Here is a 15,331-nt window from a genome sequence, read left to right on the forward strand (position 1 = left end):
ACATTAACAGCGCAGGGTGGGTCACACTCTACCTGACATCAATATGTTCTCTGTTTCTGTCTGTCTCCCCTTGTCTGTGTATTTGCCTCTGTATATCTATCTATCGCTGCATCCGCTTGCCTCTGTCTGTTCCTGCCTATGTCACTGCTCCTCTGTCTATTTCTCTGTGTCTATATCTCTGTCGCTGCCAGTTTTTGTGTGTTTCTTGATTTTTTTTTACTTTTCCTGTACTCTCTCTCTCTCTCTGTATGTATTCATAATTTACTGCCTATTTTATTGGCACCCAACGCTATGGCTGATTATTATAAAACGGTTCATATAATAACGCAATTAATTTACTGGAATATACTGACTGAATGAGGCTATCTGGATTTACCGTGACTACAATACTGATTTAAGGACGGTGTCTTTCATGCATTACCCCCTAAATTTATGACGACAGAAAATCAGGATTTTCTCGTGTATCCAGAACTCTAGTACGGGTTTACTGACGATTTCTTTCTCGTCTCTAAGCTTCAAAATTTATGCAAAGTGAAAATATAACACACTAATTCAGAAGTTTTATTCATGACTCTTTTGACTCACGTACGATTTCTCTCATTAGTGAACTCCAACCTTACGGCAAAGTGGTAAATCTAATGGAAAATCAGAACCCCTCTGAGTGGGACGAACATTGGTGCTGTTTTCCGTTCACTATGATTCTTCTGATTTATGGACAATTTCTCTTATCTGCCATCCAAATTTATGTAAAGTGAAAATCTAATACGAAACCAGTACTTTTTTCAAACTGATAAAACTGAACAACTTTTTCTTTATTATTGTGATCTCCAAAATGTATCCAGTGAAAAATTTTAGGCGGAATCAAAGCATTTATTCATGACTCTCTCATTTATGAACGATTTCTCTCATCCGTGACCTGTGTTAAAGCTGTCGATGGCCCCCTTTACGTCACTTGCAGGTAAAGGCAAAGCCTTGTAGTAGTTTTCTGACAATATATTAAACACCGTCTTGAATCAATATACAGCGATACCGTACAACTGCATGTCCATCCCCAGACCCGTACGGACAGCTACTGATCGCCGGTTCCCACCTGCTAGAGAAGAGAAAGAGGCGGTGCGACTACGGAAGTCGTGACTCATAAGCTCGTAGACATAACACTGAGCGGGCGTTGACGCCCTACTTGGATCCTACTTACAACTACTTACAACTACTTACAGCTACTTACATACTATATAATATCTACAAAAAGGTTACAAACACCTGCAAAATATAGGCAAAGTGGAAAATCAGTCACACGAAATCAAAACTTCATCAGAGGTGAGTAAAACGCACTGGTTTCTGTTACCAGGACGGCCACCACCAGCTGTTATTAAATACGCACGGGTTCATAGGTGGGTTATCAGCGAGCCTTTGTACTGTATTGATAGGTCGAGTACTGTGTGTCCGTCCCGCCACTTATATTCCGAGTGATGTATGCCTGTGAAGTGTAAAACAGTTTGATATGATATGAACTTGTTTGGAGTGCTTCAATTCAGGGTAATAAAATGCTGGATATCACTTTACCGGTTTGAATATACGTTGATATGATGTAGCTGTGTTTGTGGGGTATACTGTTTGGTTTATATACTGTGTCTGAGTACAAGGAGACGTATAATTCTGTCAGTACTAAACGAGACGGTCAGCTTTAACAGTCACACCTCTTTCAATCGTATTTAACAACCGTACACATCCTAAACAGTGTCCTTCGTCTCTGGCCACACTCCTCAGACACAGCCCATACGTACACCATGCATTATCTCAGACACTCCAGGCACGCCCCAGACGCATAACACAAACATCACCAATATTCCCCCCCTTCCCCACCCCCGATAAGTGTGACGCTCATTAAATTCTACGTTTCTAACCTGCCTGATTTCACCTTTCACGACGGCATGGCACCTTGAGTGAGTAACTGAGTGAGTGAGCGAGTGAGTGAATGAGTAACACAGAGATGCATATTGGGTTTGGCAGCCTCTGTGGATGTGGCAAAATATAACAGCACGACTTTCAACATCAGAGCTAAAATATTAATGTCATATCACATTACTGCTTCCATTAAACGTATATATGATAGTTACAGTATGTGTTTGGGGTATACATGTGTTTGGTTTACATACTGCTCGCCTAAATAATGTATAATGATTTGGTAAGCTATAAATTTGTCTCGAAAGCTTGAAATGGGTGCTAAAATGTTGGCCTTCACATTATCCTTTTCAGATGATATGACATAGGCAATGTGTTTGAGGGTTTATGTGCTTGGTGGTGATAGTTTTTTTTTTTTTTTTTTTTTTTCATCAAATGTAAAAAAATTACTGACAACTATGAACATCAGTACAGGTAAATCATAGGTATATCGCTTTATCACTTTCAATGGACGCTGAGATGATGCACAGTAGTTATGTATCTGTGGGTATACAAGTTTGGTGTGTATACTGGACGTATAGCTACCATAAATCATTATAATTAACAACAAATTTAACTCCGGCACAAGGAAACGCCGTATTTCCCTCCTGATTTCAGTATACTCGTACATGGGTATGTTATCGCAGCGTCACTGAGAGTATGGTGCATTTATGCTTAAATAAGTAATAATACTTGTAAAAAAAAAAAATCTTATCTGCCTTAGGTGATATACTCGTACGTCTTTCAAGTGTGGTATTGAATCCTGAAACGAAATGCTGTCGACGTTTGTATTTCATTATGGGTAGCTCCAGATTTCATTCGCCACAGTGAAACCATCAGCCATCCAAGGGAAAACTGACAGAATATAGTACTTCTCAAATGCTCACCATAATCACTGAAACAAAGTACAAAACTATTGAAAAATTTAGCAGAGCGACCCACACGCGGTATTTAGTATTCTGGAGGAGTTGTGGGTCAGTTGTGACACTGCCTCTGAGTGTATGGCGTGGCATGACTCACTGTGGCAATGAGTGTAGGAACGGAATTATATCATCTGGTGCGAGAAAGAATATAATACTAAAAGGAATCTTGATGCCAGACGGTTAATGAAAAGCAGTGATGGAAAAACCCTGAGAGTACATAGTCAACCTCCTCCGCACCAGGACCTCTGTAATATATTGTTCCTCTTGCCGCCAGATAATTTCAGCCAACTCAAGGGATACCTCTGGTTGTGAAGGGGTTATACACACACACACACACGCACACACACACACACACACATATATAATTTATAATTTATATATATATAGATATATATATAGATAGATAGATAGATAGATAGATATATATGTATATATATATATATATAGATATATATATCTATTGCCAGACGCCTCAATCCCGTTTGGGGTGGCCACAAACAAATCGCCTCCAAGTCGCCCTGTCCCCCGCCATTTCACTCCCCTGCTCCCAACTCACACCCCCCTCTCTCATATACCTCTCCACCCCATCCCTCCATCTCATCCGCGGCCTCCCCTTCCTCTTCCCCCTCCACCTCACTCACATACACTCTCTTCGTCAGTCTTTCACTCTCCATCCTCTCCACATGGCCAAACCACCTCAGTGTGTTCCTCATAACGCTTCCTATCACATCCACATCCACACCACAACGCTCCTTTATATCCTCATTCGTCAGCCTGTCTCTCCACGTGACTCCACAGGCTCCTCTTAAATAACTCATTTCCACTGCTCTCACTCTTGACTTGTGTCCTTCCAACAATGTCCAAGCTTCACTTCCGTACGTTAGAGTTGATATCACAATACTGTCATGTAGTAACTTTTTCACTTCCATGCTCACTTCCCTGTTTCTTATCACTGCTTTCAAGGAACCAGCAACCTTTCTTCCCTGCTGTACCCTTTCAAGCACTTCACCCTCCAAACCTCCATCCTTACTCATCACACTACCCAAATACTTAAACGTACTCACATTTTCCAATTCCTCACCATCTAACCTCGCTGTACATTCACTAACTTCACCTCTCTCAAAGACCATCACTTTACTCTTCCCTACATTCACCTTTAGGTTCCGTTTCTTACACACTCTCTCAAACTCATCCACCAAGCCTTGCAGCTCCCCTTCGTCTTCACTCAACAACACAGTATCATCTGCAAACAACAGTACAGGGAGTTTCCAAACACTATCCTCTCTCACCAGGGCTACTCCAACATCCACTACCCTACCTTGTACCTCTTTTATTACCCCATCCATGTACAGATTGAACAACCATGGAGACATGACACATCCCTGTTTCAACCCAACTTTCAAGGAGAAAAATTCACTTAGTTCACCATCCACACGCACTGCAGCCTTCTCACCATCGTACATATATATATGGAGAGAGAGACAGAGACAGAGAGAGAGCAGTGTGGCGACTCCCTGTGTTGTGAACCTGATCAAAGACACAATTAATGGCCAAGGTCTGGTCATCAGTTGGGAGGGCGTGTGACGGGGCGGGAAGGGGCGGGGCGGGATGGTGGGGTCATGTGTGTGTGTCGCAGGGCCGGCAGGTGGCCACCGATGGCCCCAGGATTAATTAACCTGGCTGAGAGCTCTGAGATGAGGTCGACTGAGGCACCACCACACCACACAGTCCACGGAAGCGGTACATGAAGGAAGAAGCAGCTATTTTGTCTATATATCTATTTGTCTGTCACCATTATCATTATCATCATCATCATCTTCATCATCATCCTGGCCCTTTTTCTCACCTATGGATGGAGTGAGGTATTTACTTACTGCACATTTTGCATTTGTATAGAAATAAAGGTGGCTACAGTGAGTCCCGAAATTATCGTGGAATATTCGTTAACCTCCCGAGTGTTGTGGGTAAGGAGTATTGAAGAACAGCGATTAAAAAAGTGCAATAGGTGTCAGGATATTTGAGGAAACATTTACAAGGTGTTCTCCGGAGCGGAATACGGACCGTGCAGATCAGATATTTGCAGGAAGGGAGACAGTGGAGAAAGACGAACAGAAAGACATTTATGACATTTATGGACATTGAAAGAAAACATGGGAAAAGGGACGGGAAGGGTTTACAGTATGGCAGGTGTTGAGTAGGAAGGTGTGGAGGGTATGCTGTAGAATGCTGCATTATTTTGGTGATGGTAGCAGAACATGTGTAACAAGACAGAAGTCTGTGTGAGCTTCTCAGTGTCGGCGTTAAAGAGAGGGGTGGTATGGATGGAGTCAAGAAGGTTGCGGAGACTGTAAAGGAAGTAGTAAAGCATGGTTAGGGGTGAACTATTTGAAAATCTCCAAGAGTCTCTCTCCAAGTGACTCTACATGTTCTTCTTATCCCATTTCCATTCCTCTCATTCTTGACTTCTTGTACTGTCAACGGAATCCTACTTTATTTCCATACGTTAGAGTGGTGATCACAATACCGTCAAGCAGTGACTTCTTTACTTTAACAGAGGAACTGAAAGAAAGGGATTGGCGGGAAAGAAAGGTTGTAGGGTTATTGAAAGCACCGATAACACAGGTCTGCAAAACTGAAGTGGGCCAATTAAAAATTGCTTCAACTCTGAGTGTTTGTTTTTTATTGCACGTACGAACACATTAAAAAAATACATTAAGAATGTTTCCATCACATCGCATTTTGATACAAAATCAAAAAGAGATTTAATTAAAATATAGCAGTTATAAATTTCAATCGATCTATACAATATTGTTCTAAATTAACTGAAAATGTAAATATTTAGCAAATGTAATTTTTAAAACATATACATAAAGGAAACAACACTATATATTCCATGACTCACATACAACTTCTCTAGTCTTTGAATCTTTTTTTTTTTTTTTTTTTTTTTCTCCAAAACTTCGTTTGGTGGCCAGTCGTTTGTAAACGTTTTCTGATGCGTCCTTATGAATCATCCAGCAGTAGTCCGCCATCAAACTGACATCCAAATGTCCCTGGCACCTTCTTTCCATGTCTTTCATACCCTGATGGAATTTTTCACATTGTTCTTCACTCACCGCTCCCAGATTTTGGGGGGAAAATTCCAAATGCGAATCCAAAAAGCGAACTTTGAGGCTCATGTTGTAACCTAACTCCTTAAACTTGACAAACAAGTTCTCGCATTTTCTTTGGCATTTGAATCCTTCCTGTTACCTAAAAACTTAGAAATTACTTCTCTGAACGATGCAAAAGCCTCTCATTCCAGGTCGTTCATCGCACCATCAAATTCTGCATCGGAAATCAGTTTTCTACTATCAGGTCTAGTAAATACTCCCTCTTTCAACTTAGCTTCAGACAGACTAGGAAACTTTTGGCACAAATACATAAAACATGCTCCATCTTTTGATAGGGCTTTGAAAAACTGCCGCATTAATCCAAGCTTAATGTGAAGCGGTGGTGGCAGCCCTTTATCTCGATTCACAAAGCTTGGTCTGATGATGTGTTTGGAACCAAGCTGTAGATTTTTTCTATTTGGCCCTTCCTTCTGAACCTAATGTAAATCCTTGGCTTTGCTGTCCTACTCAGAGAGAAAACATGGGAATTCTGTATACCCTGACTGCTGAACCAGTTAGATACACAGAACTTTCAGGTCCCCTCATATGAATCAACGGTGTTCTCTGTAGTTGATTTTCTCGAGATTTGCCAAAGTCTGGTACGTTTCTTTTAATGGACTAGAATGAGCAACAGGTACTGATGCATATTACCATTTGAAGAAGTACCCCTTTCAGGCTTCTTTAGTTGAATCTACAAATACTCTTCTTTCGTCTGCATTATGATCTCTGCTAAGTTTCTACACGAGGCCACTTGCGTCAGTGGAATAAACCAAGGGCCAGTGGAATACACCACTGTTTTCCATAAATATTACTATGATAAAGAAACACTCCACTGAAAGTAATTTACATGCGAACTAGTCAGTTAACTGAGTCACACTGAGACATGTTTACTGCACTCTAATACTGGTATGACTCATCACTGTGCTGTGTTACAACTATATTCTGGCTGATTATCAAATTACTGTGTTTTTTTAAAAATGGATTTTAATTTTAGGAAATGCTAAATTCAAACATATTACCATTTTAATAAAATATCCATAGGTAAATAACGATATAGAGCAAAATGATGAAAAACTTTTAACTGAAAATTTAAAAAAAGATTTGTGAAAAAAAGTTACGTGATGGAGGCAAATGGTTTTCATTTTTGAATTCAGCGCCCAAAAATATGTAAAAATCATATGACATATTCAAAAGAATTTTGTCAATGTATGCCTGTGTAATAAATAATGAAGTTAGCAAAGGTAGAGGCGAAGGATAAAATGGAATGCCGAGAGCTCGGGCACTGAGTTGTCGGCGCAAAGCATAGCCGGATATGCCTCCGCCAAGCCTTGTGCACGAACTCGCCATACAAAATGCGTGACAGGATTCAATCTGGGTTGAAATGACACTAAAGATGAATTAATCAACCTATATGACCTTGACCTTTGACCCCTTGACCTTGCTGACCTAATCAATTCATCGTCCTTTCATACTGTATCATTGACAAAAGTTTAGTCGAAATCAGTCGAGAGGTTCAGAAGATATTGCTCCCAAACCCAAATGACCGTGACCTTTAACCCCTTGACCATGATGACCAAATCAGTTCATCGTCCTTTCATACTGTATCACTGACAAAAGTTTGGCCGAAATCCGTCAAGGGGTTCAGGAGATATCGCTCCCTCAAGGGTAAATTAAATGACCCCATCTGACCTTGACCTTTGAGTCCTTGGCCTAACTTACCTAATCAGTTCATTATCTCCTCATACTGTATCACTGACAAAAGTTTGGTGGAAATCCGATAATGGGTTCAGGAGATACCGCATCCTCAATAGTCTTACGGATACACAGATCCACGCTCGCACGTACCTGACCTTGACCTCTGACCTCATGGTCTTGCTGACCGAATCAGTTCATCGTCCCTACATACTGTATCGCTGACAAAAGTTTGGTTGAAGTCCGTCAAGGGGTTCACGAGATATTACTGCCCACAAAGATAAACTATGCTGTTCCCACATGACCTTGACCTTTGACCCCTTGGCCTAGTTGACCTAATTAATTCATCATTTTCTCATACTGCAGCACGGACAAAAGTTTGGTGGAAATTCGTCGATGGGTTCTGGAGATATCGCGCCCACAATAAGGTTACGGATGCAAGGACCCACGCACGCACGCACTCACGGACAGATGCCTCCTCCACCATACAGTAGGTGAGCGAAAGCATAATGAACGGAGCAAGCAGGCCGAGAGATGAACATGAAAACGGTTGCTGTATACTCACATTTACATTTCAAAAAGTAGGAAGTAAACTTATTACAGCAAATTATTGATGGGCTGAGTGTTTCCACAACAACGTTAGGCTCCTAGTCTTCAAAGTTGCAAGCGGTGTGCAGTACAGTAATGGTAATGTTTATCCCCATGAAAAACACTACAAATCATGTACACTATATCATGGCACCTACTTCAAGTACACATTGGGAATGAGTTGTAACCTGTAATACTGGTTACACAGATTTAATAGTCTAACGAACATGATCTTGAATCCCGGAGGTCAAAGTCAGGGTCACAAAAGCACGTCAGTAACCATCAAGCAATTCCAATGCCGAGGATCTGCTGGTATATACTGTATATTGCTGATCTGTCAACAGCAGGGACAGAATGTGTTTCGCTACTGCGCTTGTTTGCTCAGGAACCATTCTGTCACGTAAACACAAATTTCCAGTCACTAAATATTTCCTGTACGATGACTTCCTTTTACATTTCATTCAAGCTGCCTCCAGACGATTTAATTTCGACCTCATATGGTCCTATCTGACTGAAGGATTATGAGGGTGAAAGTCTGGGAAATTGGAAAGGCGGGAAACTGGAATGATGGGCAGCTGTGAGGCTGAGGGGTTAGGAGGCCAGGCAGTATGGAGCTTGAGGTTGGAATGTACAACTGTACAAAAAAGTATCGTTACGACTTTGTTCTAAACAATATGACAAACGATGATGGTTTAGGAAAAACAGGCAGGGGGCAAGGAAACTGATTGTACCCCTGCATATCCAACGATTTTGGTTATGCATGGGATACAAGAGGCATTTCCTGTGTTTTAGGTAATAAATGAGTCGATATGAATGTATCAACCCTTCGGAAACAGCAGCCATCGTAGTGTTAGTTACGTATCTATCGGACCCCTGAGTAACGATACTTTTTTGTACACCTGTCCAACTGAGAGCTCTGGAGGTTGGGAGATGGAGTGGTTGGGAGGAGGAGAGAAAGGTTAGAATTGGGAGATTTGGAGGACGGAAAGTTGAAACAATGGGAAGCCAGGAAGTACGAGTATGCTGGTTGAGAGTCTGGAGGGTCGGGTTGAGAGTCTGGAGAGAGGCTTAGATGTTGGAGCATGTGAGGCTGGGAGGTTCAGGGACCGAGAGTCATGGAGGTTGTGAGGTTGTGAGTCGAGAGTCTTGGCTATTGTGAAATGGAAAGGTTGGGAGTCTTGGAGGTTGAGAAGTGAGAAACAGGGAGATATGGAGGTCGGGAGGTGGGGAAATTGTGAGGTTGATAGGCAAAGTGGTTGGGAGTCTGAGGATGTGAAGTTGGGAGGTTGGGAGTCTTGGAGGTTGAAAGCTGGGGAGATTGGGAGGCTGAGTGTTTGAGAAGCCAGGAGTCCTAGAGGTTGTGAAGTTGAAAGGTTGAGAATGTTCGATGTTCGAGATTGTATGGTGGAGAGGTTTGAAGGTTAAGGGATCGGGAAATGTGTAGGTTGAGAGGCTGAGTGAGTTGCAAGTCGAGAGGTTCATAGTCTGGGTGTATTCAAGGTCGTGAGGTTGAGAGGTCGTGAGTTTGAGAGGTTGGGTGTGCTGGAGGTCGTGAGGTTCAGAGGTTGGGTGTGCCAGAGGTCGCAAGGCTGAGAGGCTGGGTGTTAGAGGTCGTGAGGTTGAGTGGCTGGGTCCCGGTGCCGCCCCGTCCGTGTTTCAAGAGTAAATATTCGGTGGTTTCTCTGTAAATTTTCCTGGGCCCGGGGTGAGAAGGGGAGGAGGGCAGGGCTTTGTGTGCAGAGACCCTGAAGGGAGATGATACCAGAAATACCAGCCATGGAGGAAAATACCAGGCACGGAAGAAAAATACAAGCCACGGAAGAGAATTTCAACCGCCAAAGAAAATACTAGTTATGGAAGATAATACCAGCCACGGAAGCAAATACTAGCCAAAGGAGAGTATACCAGCCAGCCTTGGAAGAAAATACCAGCCACGGAAGAGAATACCAGCCTCCGACGAAAATACCAGCTACGAAAGAATATACCAGTTATGGAAAAAGTACCAGCCACGGAAGAGAATAGTTGTTACAGAAGGAAATACCAGCCACGGAAGAAAATACCAACCACGGAAAATATACCAGCCATGGAAGAATATACTAGCCATGGAAGAAAGACCGGCCACGAATGAAAATAAACGCATCCCAGCCACGGAAGAAAAACATCAGCCGAGGAAGAAAGCACCTGCCAGGGAGGAAAATACCAGCAATGAAAGAAAATACCAAACATGGAAGAAAATAGCAGACATGGAAGAAAATACCAGCCACAGAAAACACCAGTCACGGAAGAAAATACCAGCCACGAACGATGCTATAAAAAATTAAGGAATATACTACCAAAAGTCAAAAAAAAAAAGAAAAAAAAAAAGAAATAAAAGTCACGGAGACCGATGCCGAATATAGCAGCCAGGAAAGATGCTACGAAACATATCAGAAATACCAGCCACGTCAAATTTTACCAGTAATACCAACCTAGAAAGATGGTGCCAGTAATATCAGCTACAGGTAATGCTACCGGTAAAACCAAGAAATATCGACCAATAACACCAGCCAAGAAGTATCTACCAATCATACTAACCACAGAAAATGCGGCCACTAATAATTATCAACCTCGGAAAACCCAACCAGTAACACTAAAAAGGATGATTCTACCGGTAATACCAGCCGCGGAAAATGCTACCAAAAATACCAACCAAGAAAAATGACACATATAATACCAGCCAATGAATTTTCGCCGAGGAAGAAGTACTACATACAAAGTCTCTTATGCCAAAAAGAACATGAGTCAGTACAGAGAATACGAGAAGAGGAATGAGAGGCGTATAATATGTATGTATGTGTTTACAGTACGTATGTATTAATATGTGTGTGTATATGTATGCATGTATGTATGTACGTGTGACAGGAGGAATTCGAAAGGTCACAGGGAACCCAAACAGCTGCTAGAGAAATGATATCAGGTTCAGGCGGCAAATGCAGACTTATACTGTGACAAAGTTAATGTGAAAAAATATTAGCACTGATCTCACACACACACACACACACACACACACACACACACACACACACACACACACACACACACACGAAAATCATACAGTATATCACTCTACCATATCCCTGGAGTTACTATCGCACTCGTGAATTTTCGTGACGGCTACATGCGCACACAGAAGAATAAAAAATGACAGCTAAATATAACAAACAACCTGGGTACAAAGTAGAAAAAACAGGCATTGAGGCTCATTTTTTTTTTTTCTGGGCCGGAGATATGAACGTACGGTCAACAGGAGACGTACGAATGCCAGTAATAAACAAATGAAATATTGCAATCCATTCGTAAGTTCAATAAAACAGATGTAAGCAATAGTTTCCATTCGTCACAACGTGCAGCATAAATATAAATGAATACCAAGTTAGACAGACGTCAAAAAATAATATATAATATTGAATATGGATGTAAAGTTCAGTATTACAAAAATCTTCTGTTTTAAATTGTAAAACACTGAAAAAGTAGCAATATTTATTTCGTGATTGTCTATTATTATCTGAAAGTATATCCGTCATCAACAGCTGGCGAATATATTGTTAAAGAATGGTATGTTTGCCAGTTTTATTTCTTTTTCGATAAGTTTGGAAGGGCAGAGCAGAGACAGATGATTTTCTCGCTTACCCTTTTTTTGTGACATTAATAGTCTGGGTGCTGAACATCTTAAAATTACATTCGATTTACTTCACATGGACCAATGGGTTTGTGCGACTTCTGTATCCTTGTAACTCTCTCTCTCTCTCTCTCTCTCTCTCTCTCTCTCACACACACACACACACACACAATAAAACAGCAGGAAAATGTACTGAAGGAATAATAAAAACACACCGGAAGCGAAAAAAGTAAGCGCCTTATGAGTTTCCACTAGGCAAAGGACCTTTAATACGCTCTACCATACGCACGCACCCTTGCACGCACACTCACATGTACACAAACACGCACACGCACACACCCTTGCACGCACACTCACGTACACAAAAACGCACACGCACACACTTTATATATATATATATATATATATATATATATATATATATATATATATGTGTGTGTGTGTGTGTGTGTGTGTGTGTGTGTGTGTGTGTGTGTGTGTGTGTGTGTGTGTGTGTGATAAATGGGTGCATAAGAGATGTAGTGGTATCAGAGGTAGACTGCGAGATAATGCTGATTTTATGTGTACGGCGTGTCGGTGTGAGCAGGTGGAGATTGTCAGACGTGAAAGGATTGAACTTGCAGGTGAATCTCTTGAGTGTGTGGAAGAGTTTTGTTATTTGGGAGACATATTGTGTGCTGGAGGGGGGGCTGGAGCTAGCTCTGTGGGTAGGGTGAGAAGTGGTTGGAAGAAGTTCAGGGAGCTCTTGCCCCTCCTGATATTGAGAGGACTCTCCCTACGTGCTAAAGGGTCTTTGTATGCAGCATGTGTTAGGAGTGTAATGCTGTATGGTAGTGAGACCTTGGGCAGTGAAGAAGGAAGATATTCGCCGGCTCAGACGTACAGAAATGACAATGATTAGGTGGATGTGCAGTGCGTCCCTGCGTCCAAGGCCTGGAGGGGCTGGGTTTACGATGGAAGAGTTGAGAGGTAGGATGGGACTGGAGTGTATTGGTGTTGTGATGAGGAGAGGTAGACTGAGATGGTTTGGGCATGTGGAGAGGATGGGGGATGATAATTGGGTGAGCAAGGTGAGAAGTGTTAATACTGGGGGTGGGGTTATGAGAGGTAGACCGAGAAAGTCATGGGACGAGGTCATTAAGTGTGACCTCAGGGTTAAGGGACTGAACAGGGAGGCTGCAATGGATCGTGCAGCGTGGAGAGCCGCCATTAGGTGACCAAGGCCGACACATGCAAGCATGTTGGAGCCTTTAAAAACGAAAACGAAAACGATATATATATATATATATATATATATATATATATATATATATATATATATATATATATATATATATATATATATATATATATACAGTGGTAGAGTGTGCGTTTCGTACACGGGTGGACCAGGGTTCGCGCCCCGCCAGGGTAATAAGCTCTGGGAGTGTTCACCCTGCCACGTACTGCATTGGCGGACACAAGGGGCGTTGTATTTGAATCAGTGTCGCATACTATAAAGTATGCTTGCACCCAGTCGGCTTGCGCGGGCCGATTACACTTGGTTCACAGACTACACACACATCCAAAGCCACTCCAGCACTACAATTACACTTACAAGCACTTCTCACCCTACATACAATCCCTACCAGACAGCCTAAGCCACTTGGTAGAGATACATTGGCTGTATCGTCCCGACTTCGGTCGAGATAGGCCAGTCCTGCAGTGGATACTCAAACGGCTGATGATGATATATATATATATATATATACACACACACACGTTTGGGGAGATGTAAGTGGTACGAGTGTTAAGATGTGTTTTACTGCTATTTAAAACGATATTACAACCAACACGAGCCAGGCCATCTAAATCCAAAAGCAATGAAATGTCGCCTTACACCCTGAGAATGCCTAGAGTATATGGATGGCTATCTGCCTAAAAGTTTCAAGCCTTTACAACAAACGGTCTGGCCTGTGTTACAACAAACTGTCTGGCCTGTGGTCCTCTTCTGAAGTTACTCGACATGTTGCTCTTGGAGTGTCACGTGCCACGTGCACGGCCTGGGTATGATGAAACCTATCAAAAACCAATCTTAAAGAATTGGGATATCATATTGTGGAAACCACGTAGTGATCGGCCCTATGGTTGCAGAGATAAAAGCTCAAAAACGTTACGGTCGGACGGGATCGGGCCGCTCATATGTGAGAAAATGCTACTACTTGACGAGAGAATCGCCATCGCTCGTAACTACCATCCATTAATTCGCTGCACATTACTGACTGACACTTTGCACGCATACACTGGCTGATACACATCCTTCCTGACTTGCACACCATACACTCTTAATAAATTACTTTCACCCCACACATCCCTCCCAACTTACATCCACAGACCCTTACAATTTAGCAAGTATACACCCCTACAAACAAGCGCACACACACACACATACACACACACACACACACACACACACACACACACACACACACACACACACACACACACACACACACACACACACACACACACACACACACACACACACACACACACACACACACACACACACCTAACAGACTAGAAAACACACCCTCACTAACCTTCACACACCCCTACCACCTCACTCCCATCACACCCCTAAACACTACACGCGCGTTGTGCTGCAGGTGCCACGTGCCTGCCATAAAGTAAGGGGAGTGCCACGCTTACACATGCTGGTGGTGCGGCCGAATCACCTGGCTGGCAATATCCCGGCCTTCATTCACTGTTGCCCTTAACGGAGGCCTTGCAGCAGCCCATTACCCAATACACAAAGGCGTGATTTCCAGTGCTATCCCCAGTCACTTTTTTTTTTGTTTATTTGTATAATAGTTCTTTTCTTTTCTATTTCCTTTGTCCTTTGTCTTTTCTTTTTTACTAGATTTTATGTTATTAGTAAGGTAGCAGCCAGACGGATGTTGTTTTCTTTATCCTTCATTCACTTTGCGTTGTGGATGGAAATGTTATCCCTCATGACCTTTTATTTTCTTCTTAGCCTCCCTCTTCCTCTATCTTGTCATTAACACCAAATTAGCCCGTTAGACGTAAAGTGCATTCTCTCTCTCTCTCTCTCTCTCTCTCTCTCTCTCTCTCTCTCTCTCTCTCTCTCTCTCTTGTCATTCTCGTTGCGTCACGAGTATAGGAGTGCTGCACGAAGCCATAAATTTATTGCCACCCCCCCTCTTTTTTTTTTTTTAGGTCCCCCTTTCCCCTTTCCTGCATCATGTCCTTAGAATCGCATTAGCAAGATTTATTTTCCATTCACTTTGCATCACGAGTAGGAGTGGTCACAGCCTTAGAACCGCCCATCATCCACTGCATCATACAAAGAATTGGATTTACGGCCTGTTCTTTTT

This window comes from Coenobita brevimanus, chromosome 14 (assembly GCF_032717465.1).
Source record: "Coenobita brevimanus isolate Jiangsu-jjx chromosome 14, ASM3271746v2, whole genome shotgun sequence".
In the NCBI taxonomy this organism is placed as follows: domain Eukaryota; kingdom Metazoa; phylum Arthropoda; class Malacostraca; order Decapoda; family Coenobitidae; genus Coenobita; species Coenobita brevimanus.